Source organism: Ammospiza nelsoni, chromosome 8, assembly GCF_027579445.1.
Source record: "Ammospiza nelsoni isolate bAmmNel1 chromosome 8, bAmmNel1.pri, whole genome shotgun sequence".
Taxonomy (NCBI): domain Eukaryota; kingdom Metazoa; phylum Chordata; class Aves; order Passeriformes; family Passerellidae; genus Ammospiza; species Ammospiza nelsoni.
In genome coordinates this window covers 24,735,837-24,758,088 of record NC_080640.1, presented here as the reverse complement: position 1 = coordinate 24,758,088, position 22,252 = coordinate 24,735,837, and the positions used below count along the sequence as shown (strand labels likewise).

At 41.0% G+C, this 22,252-nt stretch overlaps 1 protein-coding gene across 2 annotated transcripts in view; it reads left to right on the top strand.

Moving 5' to 3' along the window:
• The first annotated feature begins 3,186 nt into the window (after window positions 1–3,186).
• Window positions 3,187–22,252, top strand: part of RASGEF1A (RasGEF domain family member 1A) — a 147,570-nt gene continuing 128,504 nt past the window's right edge. For both annotated transcript variants that reach the window (XM_059477041.1, XM_059477039.1), the window contains exon 1: window positions 3,187–3,691. The gene's annotated coding sequence lies outside the window, so the exon portion shown is untranslated. The remainder of the gene's footprint in view (window positions 3,692–22,252) is intronic.

Below are 22,252 nucleotides of genomic sequence, written 5' to 3'. Positions count from 1 at the left end.
TAACAAAATTTTCAGCACCAAATTGAAGTGCAAAATTTTGAGTTAAGTGTGGAGCCTTAACAGTGACTAAGCACAGAATCCTATGTCTGTAAAAGAAAAAGGCAAAATAATAATGAAAAATGCTTTGTTCTCCCTTTATTTGTAACAAAATATAAGGAGGTATGAGGGGATGAAATGCAGCAGGATATGGGAGGGTAAGAAATAAGTACATGGGTTACTTTGCTTCAGAAGAACTCAGGAAAATCACTGCTTTGCACAGACTTTGGTCATTTCTTGGAAGGTACCCAGCCACTCAACAGATAAATCTGACCAGTCTAAAGCATGATTCTGCAATGATGTGATTTTCACAGAATTAGCTAGGTTGGAAAAGACCTTTGAGATCACCAAGTCCATTTTGTTGCATTCAATGATGAGTCAAGGAAAAGGACCAGCTCTGATCTCATTCCATTTGTATATTCTGTGACTATTTAGCATGTGGTGAAAAAAGAAAATCACAGTAACCATATTCTAAGTAGAAATACTTTTTTTTTTTTTTTTTTCTGGATGCCCTCTTGTGTTCTTGTGCTTGTCTGGGACGGTTTTGAATACTGCAGTGGCAGAGATGTCACAGCTCCCTCAGGCAGCCTGGGCTCTATGGCAGCTACAGACAAGTGCAGTTGCACTACAAGTTTTTGTATGCAACACTGCCAACTTCTGCCTTACAATTCAATTAGATTCTTGACCTGCTCCTTATCTCTGCAGCAGAGACTCCCAATTATTTTGGCAATAAGTAACCTAAGGACTACTCTGGCATATGCAAATCTTCACTATCTGATCTGAAGAAGTTGTCAATCAACTGCTCCAGAAAATAATGCTCCTGTCATCAGCTAGAGCTTCTAAATAAATAGACATCTGAGAGAGTTTTACTCGTGCAGCTTCTGTAATATGTAGCTTTACAAGTTTAATTGGAATTGGAATTTACTCCATATTTACTCTGACAAAAACAGTCATTGACAAAACAATAGCAGCAATCCTCCCAGCCAAACTGGGTCTATTCTTCCCTAACTTCTCATATTGGGTCAAATTTCAATGGAGAATGGAATTTGCAAAGAACTAATAAAGCATCCCCATTGGAATTTAAAGGACAAGGCTATAGAAAGATATAAGGGAGTCCTTACTATTTTTAATAAGGCATATAAGGGAGATATATTTTTAAATTCTTTTCATGATCACTTTTATAATAATGTTAATGTCTTATTGATGTGATCATGAGTGGGCGATTTAGTGACATTTCTATCAAGGTAGAAAGAACTGTACTAAAGAATGAGCCGCCAGGTCTGTGGTTCTCTGAATGTGCAAGAATGTCAGTCTCAGTCACTTTAGCTCTACTCACTCTTATCCTGCCATGCAGGACACCCAGCTTCAGCCACTGCCATCTGTCATCTCAGAGAAATGAGTTTTAAAATTTCGTTATATCCTCTGCCATTGATACCTGTCCCTGTCCTTTCTCTTTCCACTGAATATTCCCCGTGGGGCAGGATCTCAAGGGACAATTCCAGAACCACAAAAAGTGGCTGAAGCACAGCCTTTGTTACAGCAGGTGCCCTCCACAGCACAAAATCTTTTTCTTCTCCTACCCAACCATTTTCCACTTGAAGTCTGTTGCACCTCAAATACACTTACAATTCTGGTTGGTTTCTAAGAGACCTGAATGAACCCTGGATAGACATCCTAAACACAGCTGATTATCCAGAATGATGCGCTTCCCTATGGCCACTGCCCAGCAGTACCAAAGATTATTTCTCCTGATGAATTTAGGGCCACAGAGAGTTCAGATTAAATACTCTTGTGGATATACCTCATGCTGTTCACTCACAGGCTGAAGGAAAAGTCTCCTTATACTCTACAGCAGCACACGGCTCACAGGTATTTACTGTTCATGCCATTATGCAGAGTTATATGTGGAAATTAATGGGGTTAAAAGAAGGTTGCCACATTGGTTCAAATTTTCAGGAGAAAAGAAACCCAAAGTATGATTTTGCCTGCAATCAGTCTAAGGAAACATTTCCCAAGCTCTTGGATATGGGCTGTGGTTCTGCTTCATTATGAATCAGAGTCCAGTAAATCCCTAGTACCTTTAGCAGTCAGAAGTACATATATAATTAAATAAAATGAAAAAAAAAATCTGAAGAACTCATATCTCACTCTCACAGGACCACCCTTATCCAATAAGACAGAATAAAAAAAACCCAATCATTTTGTACTCTGCAGAGGGAAACACAGGCAGAACACCTAATGGACATTTAAGTGGTACAATCATTTGTATTATCCTTCATTCAATTTTCTAATCAAGAATGTATACCTATGTCACCTCTTTCACCTTTTGCTGTAATTCTTTTCCTAGCTTTCTGGAGGAATTTTGTGCCAATTAGTCAGGATTAAAATCATCCACACACAGTCATATTGCAGGAATATAAAATATGAAATGCCATGACCCTTTTTAGACACAGATAAACTTGGCAAATATTCAGAGCATCTGAGCATATCTTGACACAAAGGTAGTAGTACAAATGATTTAATAAAGGCCATTCAAAAGCCCATAAAAGCCTTCCAGATTTAGCAATAAGTTAGCCAACAGTGAGAGCCTAAACATTTCATCCACTTTTCTAGTGACACTAAAGTATCTACAGCCCTCACCAAGTTCTGTGAAGCTGTCCTCTATTAGCTTCCTAAGAAAATATGTGTATAAACAAACTAATGCATTCAAGGGGTGTGAGTGTAATGAAATGATTAAGCCATACTTTGGAGACTTATAGTGATTAGAAACTAGCTTTGTTTGCCCAGAGAAATCTTTGCCATTTAGTGCAAGTAACCCACTCCAACAGTTTCATTTTTCCTCCTGAAAATCATTTTGGGAATCCCCAGGAGGGGTTCTGTCTCTAGCACCAATCTCTGATCTGCAGAAACAGGTCATGAGATTATAAACCAGAGACTCAGAAATTATCCCAACCTTGTTGTGTTAGGAGTATCCAAGAAATGTTTCTCCCCCCAACAAAATTGTGGCTTCAAACACCTTTTCCTATCTTTTTCTCCCTCTGATGCCAGAATTACCGCCCTTGCCCTTGGTTTCCCACTCCCAGCTACACAGCCTATAAAATTGCTGCAAGGAGCCGAGTGCTGCTTTTCGCACAGCCACAGACAGAGCACATTCTGCACAGAGCATCCGCGCCGGCCTCCCGAGGAGACAGAGGACCATGTAATCGCCGAGATGCCCAGGAGCTCCTCCGAGCACGGACTACAGAGCAGACCCGAGCGGGGAGGAGGCTCTATAACCGGGGAGTGCATCACAGATTGAGAAGTAACTTTGGGCAGCGCGTTGCGGGGCCGGGCAGCAGCAGGCGGGGAAGGAAGGGAGCCGCGGGCTCATGGTACATTCCTGCCTGGCTGTGCTCCCTGCCGCTCCTCCTGCCGCTGGCTCCCCGTGCCGTGCCGTGCCGTGCCGTGCCGTGCCGTGCCGTGCCGTGCCCGCAGGATGGGGCGCGCTCGCCGCCCGGCCAGCCCGCGGCGGTCACACAGCGCAGCCGGCCCGCAGCCCGTGCGAGCAGCCAGCCCGCTCTGCCGCTTAGGATGACTCGCTGCAATCTGCCGCTAGCTCCTCTGTTGCTGATAGCGGACGGAGAACAACCAAAAAGCTACGCTGCACTAGACCAAGGTAAGAGAATTAAGAGTGATTTTTACCCCGCGGCCAGCCGAGGCTGTGTAGGAAAGCTGGCACACGGTGGGTGTCTGAACACCTGGCATTACATGCCATCAGTGTGTCTTTCTGGGGTTAACCCTGCGTGCACCACCCAGCCACCCCCGGGGGGATGGAGGCAGGTCAAAACACAGCCTAGTGCCTGCATTTTCCCCCCTTAATGCAACTTTTGAGGCTGCACTACCGCCTGCTCCCGTGGATGCGAGAGGCTTCCCAATATTGCTGAATGATGAGGCTTTTGTGCTGTGCTGCTGGGAATGGAGCGTACCCGGCGTCTGTCATGGACTCCGGGCGGATTCATTCCCACAGCAGTTGTTTCATCACTTTAACGAGTTGAGATTCCACAGCCCACAGAAACGCTTCCCTGTCATTGCCCCTCTCTCTGAGGGCTTCTCAGACAGATGTGATCCATTTGGGGGCTTTTCAAAAGTAGTGCTCGCTGAAAACACCAGGGCAAGTCTGCTGGAGCACAGGCAGTGCTGCACTACATATTCTGTCTGCATTCCTCTCTGCTGTGAATCAAAAATTCAGCCTTGCAGGAGGGTTTTTGCAAGGACAGTAAATGTCTCTGGCACAACAATTTAAAGTAAAGGGAGAAGCTGTTTCTCCCCGTTCTGAAATCCTGGCTAAATATACTCCTTCCATTTTCCGAGGAGGTACAGTATTTCTAGCAGAGTTATCTAAGCAGGTTTCTGCTGGGGCTGATTGACAGTTTTTAGTTGTGATTTTAATGGAAATCTTTCACTGAATGTCTACAGCTTCATTTCTGTCAATCCAATGCTTTTTAGCAAATGGCTTTCTTTGGAGGGTGACACCTTTAAAATTAGCCCAGGATCATATTTTTCTATACTATAAACAAGAGTATCAGACCAGCCAGTGCACATTGCAGAATCCCAGAATCTCACCTTTGGATTTTAATGGTATAACTGCAGTGGAAGACATTTGGTTTGCTTGTATTACAGGTTTTCTGTACTGTGGAAAGAGTCACAATTGCAACTGAATTTATCTGTTTCCTATACATGATTATGGTGTCTCTCTGCAATATCCTACATGTCCTATTTGTTCAGACCTTCTGTGTACTGGCAATAGGTTTATCAGGAGTTGACTTTTAAACCCTTTTTTAAAAACTGCCCTGACATTACTGCCATGAAAAGGACTCTGTGCTCAGGGAAGATGATGCATCCCACGTTGATCCCACCCATGGAGGTGACCAAACAGGTACCAGCAATTAACCAAAAAAACACCACTCAGCATCCCAGCAGCCACCAAGACCCACAAGCCATTGACCCAGCATGAATATTTTTGGAATGAACTCAAACATGGCACCAATAAACACTCCCCTTAGCTACTACCCTCTCCATGCACTCCTTAAAATAGATTAGGAGAAAAAATGTTCTTGTTTCAGAGAATTTTCAGGAATTTAAAACAGAGCTTTGGGAAGAGGTAGAACGTCAATATCTTGATGTGTCAGCATGGATTCTACATCATTTTCCATCAGAATATGGTACAATTTTCCACTTGTAAAAGTGGAAAGCACGTACCAACATTATGTGTTAAGGTTATTTCTAGTCATTTAGAGAAGTGCAGAGACGTTGATACTTTTTTAAAAATTTACTTCTTTTCCCTAGCATTTCAATATGGTGCCTGACTGCAAGGGTATGAGATTATTTCTAGGGAAAGTAATTCTAAAGTACAATTCAGACAACAGATCATTGTGATTCCATTAAAAGTTGATAATATTAATGTAACTTATTTTTAAATTACACGTATTTATTGTATTCCATCTCTTAGCCACTTGCTAGTGAAGCACATATCATAGTCTCTGGAGTCTGAGCAGCTATTTTTGAGCCTGTCTGGCTAATGTCTGGAATACAAAATTACCCTGTTCACAATTTGGCTTTTCTGTGTTATTTTCCTTTCTTCTGAGACATCAGTACATTATCAATTCTCATCTGGGTGGCTCCTTTCAGGTGGAATCTTAGTCCATTTAAATGCAGACAATTTACTGTGATAACAGTTTATTGTAACTTAGCAACAAGAGCTAAAAAAATCAAGTTACAGCCATAACACATGCAAGCCTTGTATTGTGCTGCCCTGTACTCAGCAAATTAAACCCTTGAGATAAATGACATTCTAGACCAGTCAGTTTAATATCATTAGCTGGGCTGGCCAGTTGCTCTAATTACAGAAGTCAAAGAGTGCAGGAAGCAGCTGCAAAGTCAGCACATGTGCAGGGAGCTGCTTGTAAAGCAGAAACACATGCTTTAGCTTGAGCCTTTTTGTTGCAAGATGAATTATTAAGGAAAGGTATGGCATTTAGTATCACTGACAGAAAAATGGTCTGGCTGGGGTCCAGGTGGCAAGACTGGTATGAGGGGCATGGGGTTATCACTGGTCTCTCTGTGAAGCTTCATTGCTGGCAAAATATCTTCACCAAAATAAACAAACAAACACTTCAATACTATTCCTCTGTGATCAGACTCTTGGGTCATTCATTACTGGTGAGCTGGAAGGACAGCACTAGGAAAATCAGCACAATGTTGATAGGTACTGTCCTACCTATTTTACTGAAAATAGAGAATCCACTGTCAGTCAAACATGTTCAGGGAGCAATAAGATGCAGAACTGGTGCCCTGGAACTGGGTGAAAAGAAAAAACATCCCTAAGACAGACACCTGCTCAACTCTGGAGCTCTGCTTGAATCTAGAAGATTAAAGCAGCCACAAGCAGCTGAAAGTAGAGTCAGGCAGCTGCTCTGATGGGTGGCCAGGGATCCCCTCAGCTCAGAGTTTTACATCCCTCTTGGCATTTCGCCTCCAGAAACCAAATTCAGGGGAGGCAGGAGTTTTGCTGTGGTTAGTTAGGTGGATTCAGGCTTGTAACTGATTTAATTTATAAAAGAAAAACTTTCAGCCAAGTTCTTCCCCTCAAAAATCAGCTTGAATAGAAGGTTCTTCAGTTGTCTGATACTGCTGTATGTTTCATTTGAACATTAAGCTCCACCCAGAATGAAGAGCTCTAAACAAATCAACAAGATTTTACACATTAGGAACAAGCTCTTGCTAACAACCTCTAGAAAGGTTTCAAACCCATCCCAACTACTTGATAAAGCATATTCTACACAGACATCTGCAAAAATGGATTAAGTTTCGTCTCCTTTGAAACAACCATACTTAGCCACTTTCATAGCTCTCTATTAATGTCACAGGAGCTCCAGCATCTGTAGATCTATTCCCTGCACCCTGAATAGAGTTAAACCTATTAAATCCTCCCCACTGCACAGTACTTTGTTGTAAGGTAAGGCAACTGCACCTACAAGTGACATTTCAAAAGTTTTTTTGTTTTTCTTTTTGTTGGTTTTTTTTTTTTTTTTTGTTTTTTAAAGTTTTTTATTTGACTAGGTTGGAAGAGACCTTAAAGATCATCGAGTCCAACCCATGCCCTAATACCTCAACCAAACCATGGCACTGAGTGCCACATCCAGTCCTTTCTTAAACACATCCAGGGATGGTGACCCCACCACCATAATTAACCATGATTAAGATGGTATTTCAAGCCCTGTTTTTAGAATAGGAAACACTTTGCACACTTGTTACATTGCTTTCCACAACCTTCTTGTAACATGCTCTCATCAGTTGAGATCAAATCTAATCTCAGTCTAAGACTAAGGATGTTTATAGGGGTTAAATTAAGGCATGTACGTGATGCAAAACAGGCATCCAACCCTTTTCTTTAAGTAAAGAAGTCTTAGAATTATAAGATAATAGAATATTGTGAATTGGAAGGGACCCATCAGGATCATGGAGCCCAACTCCATGGGGTTGGGGATGCACAGCAGCATCCCCAGAGTCACACCCCAAGTGCCTGAGAGTTGTGCAAACGCTTCTTGGTCTCAGCCAGCCCTGGAGCTGTGCCCACTGCCCTGGGGAGCCTCTTCCAGTGCCCAGCCACCCTCTTGGTGAAATACTCTCTCCTGACATCTTTCAGACACTCTGTGAGTTAGTGATGAATGTACTTGGTAGATAAGAACTATTCTTTCTTTACCTTCAATTCTTGCATTTTCCAACAAACTTTACCACACTCTTTTAGCATTTTCAGTCCAATAGAACTGGACCTTTGACCACCTACACGGGTGAAGGGTGCATCCAACTAAAACATAAATGAGTAATGTAACAAATGTGTAGTGTTATCTCAGTATATATACATGGAAATAGTGTCAGAATCTAATATAGATACAATAAAAACAATATTGTGTTCATCACAAAGTAACTTTTCCCATACTCAAGCTTTGTGAAATAATCTGGATTTTTGAAAACTGAAGTCTTTAAAATCTGAACCAACAGGAAAATAACTTTTTTCTTCTCTTTCATTTCATTACCATGTGAAAAGTCTTTTCACTCAATATCAGCTTGCTTGTTTGTATTCCTTTGTAATTCAAATCCCCAAAATTATGAGGAAGCTAAGTATGCTGGACATAAATTCTCCAGGTTTTGAGGCAATCTCATTACTGAGTTGTTGGCTAGTTTAGGAATGTTGTGTTAAAGACAATCTGTGTGAATAACCTGACTGTCCAATGGGACACACCTCTGAGAGCAGGGTACACTCTAGAGCAGTTCTCCTGGATGACACTTCTGGAATGCATGTTAGACAATCTGAATTTTCAGTTATACTCAGCACAGTCTGTGTGGCTTTTCCTTCCTATTTCTCCTCATGACTTTCCCAACCTTTTCACGTTGATGGTGTGTATTTCAGAAAAGTGTTCTTATTCCTTGGGGCACCAGCAATGTTGGGTAACATTTAGTGAAACATGCATCATCCAAGTGATCTGTAGGTTATGCAGAGAACAATGGCAGGATCCACACAGTGAAGCAACCAGAGTAAAAGTCAAGTAAATTGTTCATTTATAAGGAACTTGGAGCCTGGAGCCACATGATACTCAAAATCATGTAACAAATGATTTTTTGTGTTGCAAAGATACTGAAGGTTTATGGGACAAGATCAATGCATCAAGATGTACAAGAATCACAGAGTCACAGAATTTCTAGGTTGGAAGAGACCTTTAAGATCATCGAGTCCAACCCAAGAGCACAAAGTGTGTGGTGGTGACAGAAAATGAGATACATAACTCTCTGTTAAAGACTTTTTTCCAACTTTTGCAATGAAAATACTCAATTTTTTCCTAAGTTTCAAACTTTACAGATTCTGTCATGAAACTCAAAACACTCAAAAATTCTAAGAAACTGTGTGCTGCATACACATACATACATGTGTGACACCATAAAGTTCCAGAAACTAAAGAAGCCAAAACCTACTGTCAAAACAGAAATACAGCCACAGCTTTACTAATCACTTTTGAGGCAAGGTTCTAGGAAAATAATAAATTTAAATAGGCATCCTCACATAAATAGAAAAGAACATGGAATCTTTGAGCTGAGTAGCCTTTCTTCAGTTCCCAAACACCTACAAACTCTGCCTTCCTCACAACTTTACAGTCACTACTGTGTCATGCCTAATACACTGAATATATAATAAACAAGAAAGTATCCCATAAAAACTGCAGGACACGGTTCAGGTCATGAAACACACAGGTCCTGCCACGCCAGAACATATTCAGGGGACACTTGGGGACACCACTGGGGTGTGTGCAGCAGAACGATGCCCTGCCCTGCCAGGAGCCACCTGGAACTGTGCATATCCCATCTACTGCTCTTGGAGAGCAAAACAGAACAGAAGTGGGCCAGGACAGAACTAAAATAGACAACCCCCATGTTACCAGGAGCTGCAGAAAGCACCTACCATGTCACAGTTGTTAACTTCTTTATAGCTGGGGACTGATTTGAGAGGAAGGGACCAATACAGAAAGCCCCACACTTCTAACAAAGCCAAATATTGCTACAGCTACTTTCTTCAGGAGGGAAGTGAAAGAAAGAGTTAATTGAGCTTGCTGTCTGTGGTGTGAAATATTAACCTGACATTGGTGTTTATCCCATGTGAAACAGCTTTAATGATTTTATTTAAGCCTTTACATTTCTCTCATTGTTTTGTTCACTGTCCTCTGTTGCCACTAGTATTATTACACTTTCAGTAGTAGTAATAAAACAATTACTGAGCCTCTCTGCTGTTTAATGGGTTTGAAACCTCAGGAGATGTAAATAACTAAGTTGGATTTTTGTGCTTGCAAGGAAGTTTGGTATTTGATGGGGGAGAAAAAAGAAAATAAAAACAAAACTAGCAGAAAGATCCATAAATATTAAAGTCAAATGGGACCATTGAATGAGTCTGGCTTCCAGCATACCACAGCAACCCTGTCATTTCATCCAATTTTACCTGTGTCAAACCTAGTATCTTACATACCTAAGTCCATTATTATAAAAATAGTTTCAGATCTCAAAAATGATAATACAAGCTGCAAGTACAGAACCTTACAGCTGCTGATCACAACAGAGTGGGATCATTCCTAGCTCTTCACACCAACTAACCTAAAGCCACTACCTTGCAGCACATTCATCCTGTCTGAACGTGGCAATTTAATCTTAAAATGCATTTCTCAAAGAAATCTGAGAGAAACTTTAAAAAGAAAGGGAAACTGGTTAGAAGACCTGAGCTAGAATTCAACAGAATTGACAGGTGCTTCTACCACTTGTTATTAAGAAAAACCCCAAAATTTATAATTTCAGAAGTCTCAGGAAAATTGCAGTCACATCACACTACTAATTTTGGGAGTTTCCTGCCTGAATAATGTTCTTTTTCCTGAGCATTGTTTCTTGGATAACCTAATGGGGAAAGAGGCATAACTGCTAGGTTTAACATTAATCAAAAGATTATTATGAGTGCTGCACCTCTAAGGGTAAATGTAAATGTTAATTCTGTGCAATCTCTTGAAAAGAGAATGTATAAAGTTATCTGGAGCCAAATGCATACATAACATATAGGATTTTAAAAATTGAAGGATGTCTTTTACACAGTAGGAAAGAGCAGGACAAAGAGAGACAACTCTGTACAGGATTATAGTGGGATTTACAGAGGAAACTCCTCAGTTTCCTCAGCACTCACTACAGCTGCCTGAAAAATCTCTTTGCAGGATTGCTTCTGCTCATGAATAAAGTGAACACAGCTGGGGCAAGAAAGGGAGCAACAGGGCACACATGGAAATGAGGGACAGAAGGGAGAGGGAAAAAGAAAAGAAACAGGTGTTTTCTCCATCATTACTCGCAGCACTTCTGACATTTATAGTGGATTTAGAGACAAATCAATAAAGGAATAAGGATTAAGATACAAATGAATGCAAAAGAAAACAAATACAAAATACTGAATCGTTAAGGTTGGAAAGACCTGCAAGATCATCAAGTGCAACCTTTGGCCAAACATGACCTTGTCAAATAAATATGCCACTAAGTGCCACATTCGGTCATTTCTTGAACATTTCCAGGGATAGTGGCTCTACCACCCCCTGGGCAGCCCATTCCAGTGCCTGACCACCCTCTCAGTGAGTGAAGAAATTCTTCCTGATGTCCCACTTGCCCTGGTGTAGCTTGAGAACATTCCCCCTCATCCTGTCCCTGGTTGTCTGGCAGAAGAGACTGGTCCCCTGGCCCCAGCCTCCTTCCAGGCAGTTGTGCAGAGTGATGAGATCTCTCCTTTTCTCCAGGCTAAACACCCCCAGCTCCCTCAGCTGCTCCTCACAGCACTCGTGCTCCAGACTCGTCACCATCTCCCCTCCCCTTCTCTGGACACATCCTAGCACCTCAATGTCCTTCTTGTACAGAGAGGCCCAGAACTGGACACCAATGGAATGAGGCAAAGTTCCAAAGACAACATTTAGGTGATGCAACAGAGGTCCCCTCCCCAAAAGCCGGGTCCATTACTGTGGGCAGGAACTGGAACATGTGTCCTTAGATCTAATCCCTCTGCCAAGGCAAGTGCCCCTTCAGCTGCCAGTCCTGGTGCAATGGGAGCAGGGACAATGCCTGCTGGAGCTGAGCTGGGGCAGGGATGGGGGCTGATGCTGTGGGAGCCCAGATACCACAGCAAAACATGCTTGTCACTCTGGCTTCTGTTTATGGCACACTACAAAATCAATTCAACACCTTTCATCTCCTGTCAATCACATTCTGAAGCACTGCAGGACAAATGGATTTTCTCTGTGACAGTGGGATGGGGATCATGAATTCTGATCCTTCTGCTGGATAGCTCAGTACCCATAAATTGTCAGGACAGCAGAAAGCACGCAGCATTTTGGTCTCCCCCTGCCAGTGCACAAGGGTGTCCATCCAGAAGGAGCAGATTACAGCTCTGCACTGCAGCAGCACAGAACTGGAGTCTGCTGAAGAAAGAAATACTGCAGAGAAGAAATGTGGGTGCCAGGATAGCACTAGTATAAAAGTGGAAAGCTGTAGAGCTAAGTGGGGATTTGATTTTCACCTGTTGTGACTCAGTGCCAGGCTAAATCATTACAACCTCTTTTCACTGAACATCTTAGATTGCCAGAGCCAAGCTTCCTATGCCAGTTAACCTGCTGGGGATGAGAACTTCTGTGATACTAGCTGAGCACTTCAAGTAAGGAAAACCAGAAGAAAAATCAACAGAAAAGCAACCCAATATGTATTCTTTAATCTATCATCAACATACAGTCACTAAATAACAACATTGTTTTTATCTTCAGAGCTGTACTGTTAATTCACAGTGATTAATATCCCATTTGTATCACCTCTTGATATGTTTTGACAGCCAGAAAAATCACCCTTCTGCCTGAACTTAGGAAACAATTTATTTTCTGAGGTGAAAATGTAAACACAAGGCATAGCAGAAATAACCCAGTCATCCTTTGGTAAATATGAAAGTTATTGTTACATACACATACCCCTCATTAGGAAACCTACAATCATACATGTTTGTGAGTACTAAACTGCTTAGAAAGTACAGCCTAACATTGCTAAAATGTTATTACTGTTATGGCAGCACAAGTGAGGCAGGCACAGAAGAATTAACCAAACTTTTTCAAATCACAGATGGTATGGGAATTGTCCCAGAAATAGGGCAGAAGCAGCAAAGAAATTAAGTTTAAGGTCCCCACTCTGGAATATGGACTGATGTCCTGTAAGTGGTACCTTCTGCAGTGAGTCTTGTGTAATTCTGTGTTAGTAAATGCTGTGCTTTCCTCACCCACCCCTCAGCTCTGCTCACTGCCCAGCTCTGACTCCAAAGTGCCAGCTCTCACCTCTGTGAGTACAAATAACCAAATGTCTCCAACAGGCCAGGCAGCAGCTGACTCCAGGCTTTTAAAGGTCAATAATTTCTTCTTAAAAATCAATATATTTGTAGCTGGTGTAAAAGCCTGCAGCCTAAAAATGTGCTTAAATGGACAATCCAACAGGGCTTTTTTCCAAGCCACATGAATTTTAACAATGCTCACACTTGTCAGTTTCCAGATTGTCAGAAGGCTTTTTATAAGGGATAGGGAATTCTGAAGAATAATTCTGCTCCTTTCCAGGAAACCTCCACTTCATCATCCCCTATTCACAGTTTATCACAGACAATGGTTACTATTCAGCTGTGATGACTCAGGTACATTGGAACAGGAGAAGTGTGGAAGCAATAACCCAACAATGGCATTTGGCTGTGTCAAAGGGAAGGGGGCACAGTGTGTTTAGCTTCCCTGAAAGGAGCACTTTCCTTTAGCTCCCTCTGTTCTCCAGCCATCTCTGTAAGAGTCATCACTGCTTCAAAAAAAGGGAGGGATTGTCTGTAGTCCAAGAGAAATGGTTCAAGCTAGCATCCTCCCCTCACTTGTATTGTATTGCTTGTGCAATAAATATCTAAGTGAGTGGAATCACTTGCTCTTCTAGAAACTATTTGTTTGGTAAGCTATAATACATTTAATTTATTATTTATAGACCTAAGCTTTTACATCATACTGAGCCATATCAAGCAGACTTGAATAGTAGTGCTTGAAATATATTGAGAAATGTATTGGGTTGAAAAGAATTCAGATAATTTGATTTCCCTTTGTGCCCCATCTTTTACTGCATCCACAAGCAGCAATAAATCAGAATACCTGACACCTAAAGAAAGCCTTGAGAGAAAGGTTACAGCAGGGTAGAGCTCATGCAAGCAACAAGTGCCTACATGAAAATAGCTCTAAGTGTTACCTTGGTCAAGATTTTTAGACTGCAAGACAAGCCTCATAATTCCCTTGTAAGAGGGGCACAGAGAAAACAGGCTATGGAGTAACACAGGACCCACAGGAACTCAGTTTCCTAAAATTAGGTCAGCACTGGTCTAAAATTAGATTCAGTGTTCTGCTGACCGAACTGAAAAGAGGAGGAGTAATTTTTAATCACAAATTCTTGAGGGTAATGATCTATCTTGCTGGAAGTCACCAAGTACAGGCCACAAACTCGCACAGTGGTCAGCTCCTTCCTCTTCCCAACACTGCTGCAACTCATTGGAAGCCTGAACACAACCAAAACTTATAAATTAACAATGAGGGACAAATTGTTTCAAGTCAAACATGCAGCCCTATTTAGGGCTGATTACACTTCATAGTTACAAGACATTCAGTATAAGACTTATTTATCTACTATAATTGATTCCTCAATTAAATTGTCTGATGAAATTGCTTTTGTTGGGGGGCAAGGGGGGCTGTGAAACTAAAAAGAGAAAAAAGAACAACATATGAAACCAAAGCATACTTCAATTCAAATCACCCAAACATTACAAATAAATTAGTGGAGATTTTAATTATAAAAAAGTATGAAGTAGCAACCTTGGAACACACACTGAACAATGATCTTGAACAATAACAGTCTAAAATTCATTCTAACCATCTCTTGTCTTACAATGCAGCAAATCTGAGGTTTAGAAATTAAACTCTGGGGAGAAGCAAATGCTGCATTCTAGTAATGAACAAACTGACCTTGTACTACAGAATCACCTGAGCAAAACACCTAGACTCGAGCAAGAAAGAAGGCAACACAAAAAACAATGGCCACTTCCACCTTACCAGTATTGCAGGACAATTTCAAAATATTTTATTATAAACTTCTTGGACCTACAGTAACAGTCTGATCTGCAGCAAATTGCATTCCTACCCACTCCACACTCAGTCCCACTGAGGTCACATCCCCTGTGGATCCCTCTGCAGAGGTGCCTTGACTGACTCTGGGGGATCCTGCTGACAGCAGCCAGCAAATGCAGAACTCCAGCATGATGGCCAGAGCAGCACCCACTGCACTAAAAGTCCAGAAAAGCCATTTTGTGGGTTGCCATAATGTGTAAGGATATTGGAAACTGCCAAGGTTGTAAAGCAGACCTTGACAGCTCTGGGACAGAATTTCCCTGTGTACCTGGGGAATAGGCTAACTAGTGAAATGTAGGATTTTGTTGCTTTGCAGGCATAGTTACTCCAGAAGCTCAGCATGAAATAATCTAACCTGAAAGTATCAAAGAATTGTCCAATTCTTCCAGCATCACAGTATGGCAAAAGAAAGGCCTACTCAGTATAAAAGTCTAAAAATTTCCTTCTCTCAGACATCTAACATTGATACTAGTTCATGGTTAATAAATGACAGGTTAGGAAATAAGATCCTGGGCTACTGGCCTGGATCAGCCTGGAATGGAGGTTCTTAATACTTTTGTAAGCACTGTTCAGCTGAAACTGTAAATTGCAAGGAGTGTGCCTCCCTCATTGTGCAGAGCTTGTACAGCACATCAGAAGAAGGTTAATGAATGCCAGGGTGAGAAGCACTGATGAAATAGCAAACAGTGCTTTGAAGAGATCTGGCTTTTGACGTACCTTCTTTTCATGTGATCACTGAGTGGGTGCTGAATTCCCAGCCAGGTCTCACTGAGGTGCTGAGTTATGGGGGAGCTCCTCTAGCCTGTGCTGCCATAGCTGTTGAGGCTTTACCATACAACTTCCAAATGAAAAATCACATTATTTCCCTTAGTGTTCTCCAGGGGCAGTATAATGGGTACTTGCAATGCTGATGCCTTTAAGCTTTCACAGCAAAATTCCCTGTGCAGCTTATCCCCTGCTGTGCTCCAAATAGCTTTGTGAAACCAGGAGCAAGCAGCTGCTCAGGGAAGGGACAGTCAGTGACAAGGGATGCCAAACAATCCGTGCAAGGAAGCACCGTGCCAGGAACAGCACAATGTGTGTGTGCTTTTATTGCAGGTGTGACAGCCTCAGTGGGCAATGAAGTGCCACAATGCATGCTGCTTTATCACAAACTGCTGGGGAGCTGAAGTGCCAGTTGTGCTTCTTTTCTAAAACTTCTTGGGAGAAGACCTTGGCAATCTGCATGGGGTATTTTGTGGCTGATTAATTTTATAGATAGTGCTAGGTAAGAACCCTCTAACTCACGGAGTCCAATAGCAATTTTAATCAAACTCTAGTTGCTTGCTGATTTGGAGACATAGGGTGCCGCTTTATTGGCTCCTATAAACTGCTTGCTCTCCCTATACAGAAGTAGTTTAGAGAAACCTTCTGGCATACCTGCTTCTTTCCAGAGGAATGGACCCACACAAGGGCTTGACTGCAAACCTCAAGGTTTCATACAAAAAGCAATTTAAGTACAGTGCAGCTAATAGATTTATACTCCTTTTTTTGGTAACTTTTAAACATGATAGCAACTACAAAAACAAACTTCAAATTTGAAAACAATTTGCAAACTGAAACACAAAAAATCCAAGAATGACAAAAATATTACTTGTCATGTAAACTACTGACCAGATTTTGGAATGTTACAAACAATCAATCCCATAAGCAGACAGTTAATATTGCAAAATATGTGTGAACCTGTACCTATCCCTTCAAGGAAATGCGGAACTGAATGAGGACTTGAGGGAATTCTGTTTCAGAATCATGATCAACAAATAATACTGTGTGGGCTCCTGGGTCTGCTCCCTTTCTATAATCTATGTTTTTCTATAAACTTATTGTGTAAATCATCAAAAGCAGCTTCTGAGCTCCTGTTCACAGTATGAGAACAGCAGCTACAGGAATCCAGTGAATCTCTGAAAGTCATTCTCCAGAAGGGAATTTCCTTTTGTTGTCTGATGCAGCATCTTTGTGCCCAGACTCATTTGAAGGTATCTATGCTTCAAATCTTACAAAAACTTTACAATCAACCAGTTTTAGATTCAGTATAATTTCCCCTATATGGTCTGCACAAGCCCATAATTTTTTCAAAATTGGGGTTTTTATGCTCTTGAGTTTGTAAGAGTTTTGGGCAGGTATCTTGGTGCTTTAGTGTTCACTACTTTTTCCTACATGGCATATTATAGGTCAGAGACAAAGGATTAGCTTCTATGAAGGTTTGGTTTTTTTTCTTATTGGTTTTAAGTTGCATTGTCCACCGACACACACATTAAGGAGGTGCTGAAGTAGGAGAAAAACCTGTTTCAAACCAGGACAATGGAGATTTTTGACAACACAACGCATAAATGAAAAGTTAATTCTATGACTATTTTTCTTATCACTGGGTACTCAAACAGCAGCCTTGAAATAAAACTTTAAAACTCAGAAAACCCTACAAGCAGCAAAGGACTTACTTTGTTAGTCAGCCGTTTAGAAAGAAATGGGAAAAAACCTTGTGATCACTAAAACTGATAGATATAGGTCATTAACTACACTATACTACCTCTAAAAAAATTACAATTTTCTGAATTCCATGCCTTTCCCTGAACTAGAGCATACGATTCCATGCATATTGTACAGATCATGGCATTGCTTTGGACACATTGGCTGATCTCCCCTTACAAGTCCCAGAGCAGAGGCAGCATGGAAATTCCCATGCAAATGCCCAGGTTGTGCCAGCCCACAACATCCACCACAGATGTTTTTAGTAATTTGTACTACAATCCAGCAAAGGACTGCAGGCTCCAAGAGGCTCCAATCCAGCTCTCTCAGATGGATTCATACTGTCTTAGCTATATTTTAGTTTAAAAGCACAGGTACAAAATCAAGTCATCAGCTGAACGTGTATTTGCTGGCTCTACCCAAGGCCCTGTTCCACGTGCATTGCCTGTGATAAGCCAATTAGGCTCTTGTGAGACCTGATACCATCTGTTGGAGCCACTGGCAGCCCAGCAGGCAGGAGTGGCTCAGTCCCTCTGTGGGTTTCACTTTCTACCACTCAGAACTCTCAATTGCCCTCCCCAGCCCCAGAATGAAACAGAAAAGAGAAAAGCTTTAGTCTTTCTCTAGTGTGAAATGAGGAATAAGAGACAAAGCACTCATTTGTGTGTGTGTAAAGTCAGCTCTTGCATTTCCACGCTCACCACACTTCTGATTTTACCTCAAAGAGATGAAGGTTTCTGTTGCCACAGCAACCATGTTAACAAATAGCAGCATAGCTTTTACACAAATGATGTGATTGTCAGGAGTTGGAGATAGTCTAACAGGCTGTTTATTATATCCCCCAAAATACACACTTTTAGCTAAAACAAATACATCACTGTTTTTCCCCATACTATATATTTCTCATTTCCCAACAGCAAAGGTTTTTGTTTGTGTAGGATATACCTTCACCAAGAGCTTCTAAATTTGATACACCTTATCTTTTGTGCCTTAGGAAGGCATCACATGATTGCAGCATTCTTTAGAAGGCATAAACTGATTTGCATTAATGCTTCTCTCAGTGAGGTAACTGGGGGGCTATAAATACAGCTCCTGTCTTCTGATTACTTTGCAATTCTGCTGCTCTGAAGGGGAAAAATAAAAGCAGAGGAAGGGATAATCTTCACCATCAGATGGAAAGGGGGAGAGATTGTTCTGTGCATCATTCAAAAATTAATGATGAATCTGTTGCTTGCTTTAAAAAGCAAAGATTTAGAAAAGCTAAATTCAGCAGTCTTCAACACATGAACATTTCCATTGCATGGGTTTAGAATAAATTAATAATATCCACTACAACAAATATTAACTTTGGCAGATTTTACTTCTAAAGGGAGCAAATTTTGGTTTTAGCTGATGTATAATAGGAATAACAGTTTGCACTTATTTGGTCTCTTCCATCTTCAAAGCACTTCAAATAGCAGATATCAAATATCAAGCATTAATTGGAAATATGGCTACATTTTAAGGATGAATAAATTAAGATTGCACCTTAAGGGAATGGGAAAACTCTGGAACACAAACTACAGACCATGGTAAACAAGAAGAGGCGATTAGCTATTCTGAACACCTAAGCACTTGCTCAGCCTTTTATAAGCTGAAGAAGACAGAAAAAGTTCCCCAAACAATGTCATATTTAAAAATTTATGGATCTGTTTAAATACAACCACGGTGTATGTGTACAGACACTTACTTAAAAACCAGCCATAAAATTTAGCTGGCTGAAGTATCTTTTTTGAATTCACATCTCATCTCCTCAGCCAAAGCAATGACTTAGCTCCTGCATTAAATTTACTTTCACTTCACACAGCTATTATACCAGCTCAAAAAATGGCTTTCTTCCAAACTCTTGACTAACACCATGTCAAAAACTGTTCAATAGAACTGCTCTCTCCTGACACCCAGCAGTGTTTTAGACTCTAGTTACACATTTCCACTTCACTGTCCATTCCCACCTGAGGGAGATACTACAGTCCCGAGATACAATTATACAGCAGATAGAATAGGTAAATTAAATTAACTCCTGGTTTTACTTATTTTGTATCAAACAAATACAGAGGGGAAGGGTCTACTCCTGTTACATATAATTTCTTTTCACCCCTACAATAAATCCTGCTTCTGTTGGGCATCTTTCATCCATATCTGGTTGTTTTGGTAAAACAAACTGTAGATAAACTTTTGTTAAACTGTTTAAGTTCATTCTCCTCTTTTTTACACACATGCTACAAATCCAAGATGAAATAGGTGTTGCTAGGAAGAAATATTTCTAAGAGTTTTCCATTCCCTCCTGTATTAGCCTCCCAAGTCTCTGTGAAGGGTCAGAAAGATCAGCTCCAACATTTTGAAAATTTTAGCAGCAAATGTTCCTTGCCAACAAACAGTAAAGGAGCCACCAGAGCAAATTTCCTTTTTTTATACCTTTGCAAGCTGTATCACCTTGCTAGGATAAGCAGATGCTTATTTCACCTGCCCTTAGAGCTGACTGAGCTCTTTATGTGTTTTATGTGTCTCTGGTAGGCAGCACCTTGGAGAGCCTGCACGAGCCAATCACTCTCTGTGCTTATTTCCATTGGGATTTCTCTCCCACTATATTCTAATTATGCCTGAAACCTTTATAGAACAGCTTCCATTTTAAATAAGAGCTCACAATCCTAATATGCCATAGAGCAGATTCACTTCCCCTACACCAGGCACAGAGAGCAGTTTGACAGCTTTCAATTCTACCACAATGAGCATTTTGAGGATTTCTGTGAACAAAGAAAAAATATGCCCACCTAACAATTCAGAGAGAATTTAGATAGATATATATTAGGCTATAAGTGTAGAATATGGGGTGATATTCTGACTATAAGGACCAAAAACTACCAAGGGTGTAAAAACTGTCAAATGGATGTTAAATGTCCATCAGCTTAAAGAGTATTGATTCTACATCTTATTAACAGTAGCTTTCACAGAGTAGCATTTTCCACCAGTTTTGCTATAAGGATTGGGGTTATTTTATTTTCTTTGTTTAAAGAAATTGGAACTTCCCATTTAATTGAAAAAGGTTGAACTTCTGCTCAAGAATGAACATTTTGATTTATAATGAAACATGTTCCACAACAATTAATAGGCCAAGGTACATCAGTGGGACAGGCAAGTCTCTACTTCAAAACTCTAAAAAACATCTCTTGAAACCACACTGCCTCTTTTCAGGAAAGTTCCCTTCCTAATCTGACAAGTGAGAGAGGTTTTCTGGCAGTGCCTCTGTGCTGCAGGGTTCAGGTTTAACTGTGGTGTGCACTAGATGCAGCACTTTCCCTGGATTTCCTAGGAGTTCCAGATGGCACACAGGCTGGATTGGAGGAGAGCTGGGATAAGTCTGGAGTGATATGACTCAAGGTTTTCACCTCTATTTACTTTACACATATTGGAATTGCAAGGCAAGTGTCTGAAATAAAAGCTTACGAGGGCAGGGGGACCAGATTTATTCAATATATGCAATAAAAAGTGTTTTCTGCAGCTGCTTTTTCTACCATACATGACTGCTCACAGGCAGACAATCTCAAGCCAGAGTTGCAAGCAAGACCTAAATATCCAGGTTTTTAAAGCAGAATATCATACATTTATTCAAGCAGAATATCATACATTGAGTAACTCAGAGACCTTGGCAGTGGAACATCTAAACTAAACCACAGGAGGACTAAAAGTGTGGCTTGACAAGAAGTGATTCTTTAGATGTACCATGCTCTTTCCACATTTCCATTACCACATAATGCAATGCTATGTAGAACACCCAAACCTAGCCTAAGCATGCCAGCTAATAAATTAACTGAAGTGCCTTAATTACTTGCCCATCCAAGTTCATGAATTCTTCTGAGAAGCATCTTGCAGAAATGTTAAATATAGGCATCTCTGCATGACACTAAATTATGTCCCAAAGATTTAGAGCAGCAGGAAGTTTTGGCAGATTTCAGATTTTAAGAAAAATGAAGAAAAAAGTAAGCCCTTTGGCTTTTGCTAATAACTGCCTGCCCACTCAGATCACACTCTGTATGAGAAGTCAGTTAGTATTGGGTTTTTTTATTTATTTGAGAAATGCTGCTATGGTAATTAAGTAAAAGTGCACATGTGGCCTGTTCAAGGAGTGTTTATTGTGCTTGAGAAAGAAGCCAGGCTAATACAGCCATGGAAATTGAACCACTCCATTAAAGCAGAGACAAGTACAGCATGGATAGCAGAAGTGCAAGCTGCCTCCACAGCTCTGACAGCCAAGCTACATCAATCACAGCCACGAGGAGGTGGATTTAAGCACAGCTCTGCACCTCTGCAGCCTTACAAAACCTGGCCTTACGGAGTGCTCCTCAGGGAGAGCCAGCTGCATGGTGAGAGCAGCTGCCCACCACCCATCAGGCACACCCATCAGTCTGCTGAACACAAGGAGCCAAGCAGATGACAGATAGTAACACATTTTTGTCATAATAGCCAGAGGAAAATAGATTCTTTATGCCACTACTAATCTTGTGAGCCCTTTTGTTGTGTTGTTTTAGCAGACACCCATAAGACACACCCATATTTTAGCTGGCACCCAGTTTCATACTTTGTTGATGATGTGCAGAAAGCAGAACTTTATTCAGCGATGGACAATCCTAACCTTTGCTGCTTTAGTTTTCTGCTGACAATCTTTAAAAGCCATTACCCCAGTTCAATACTGCTGCTGCCCAATTTTTGTTGTTCTCATTTCTGTGCCAAGAAAAAGGAATCACCATCAATGTTGCACGTCTTCCTGCTATCTCAACATGCACAGAATGCAAGACCTTTTGCAGAGGACAGCAATAAGATGACAACAGAGAGAAATTAGAAGATTCTTTGCCATTCTAGCTCATTTTTCATACGACAGATATTCCTGATTTTTGTAAACA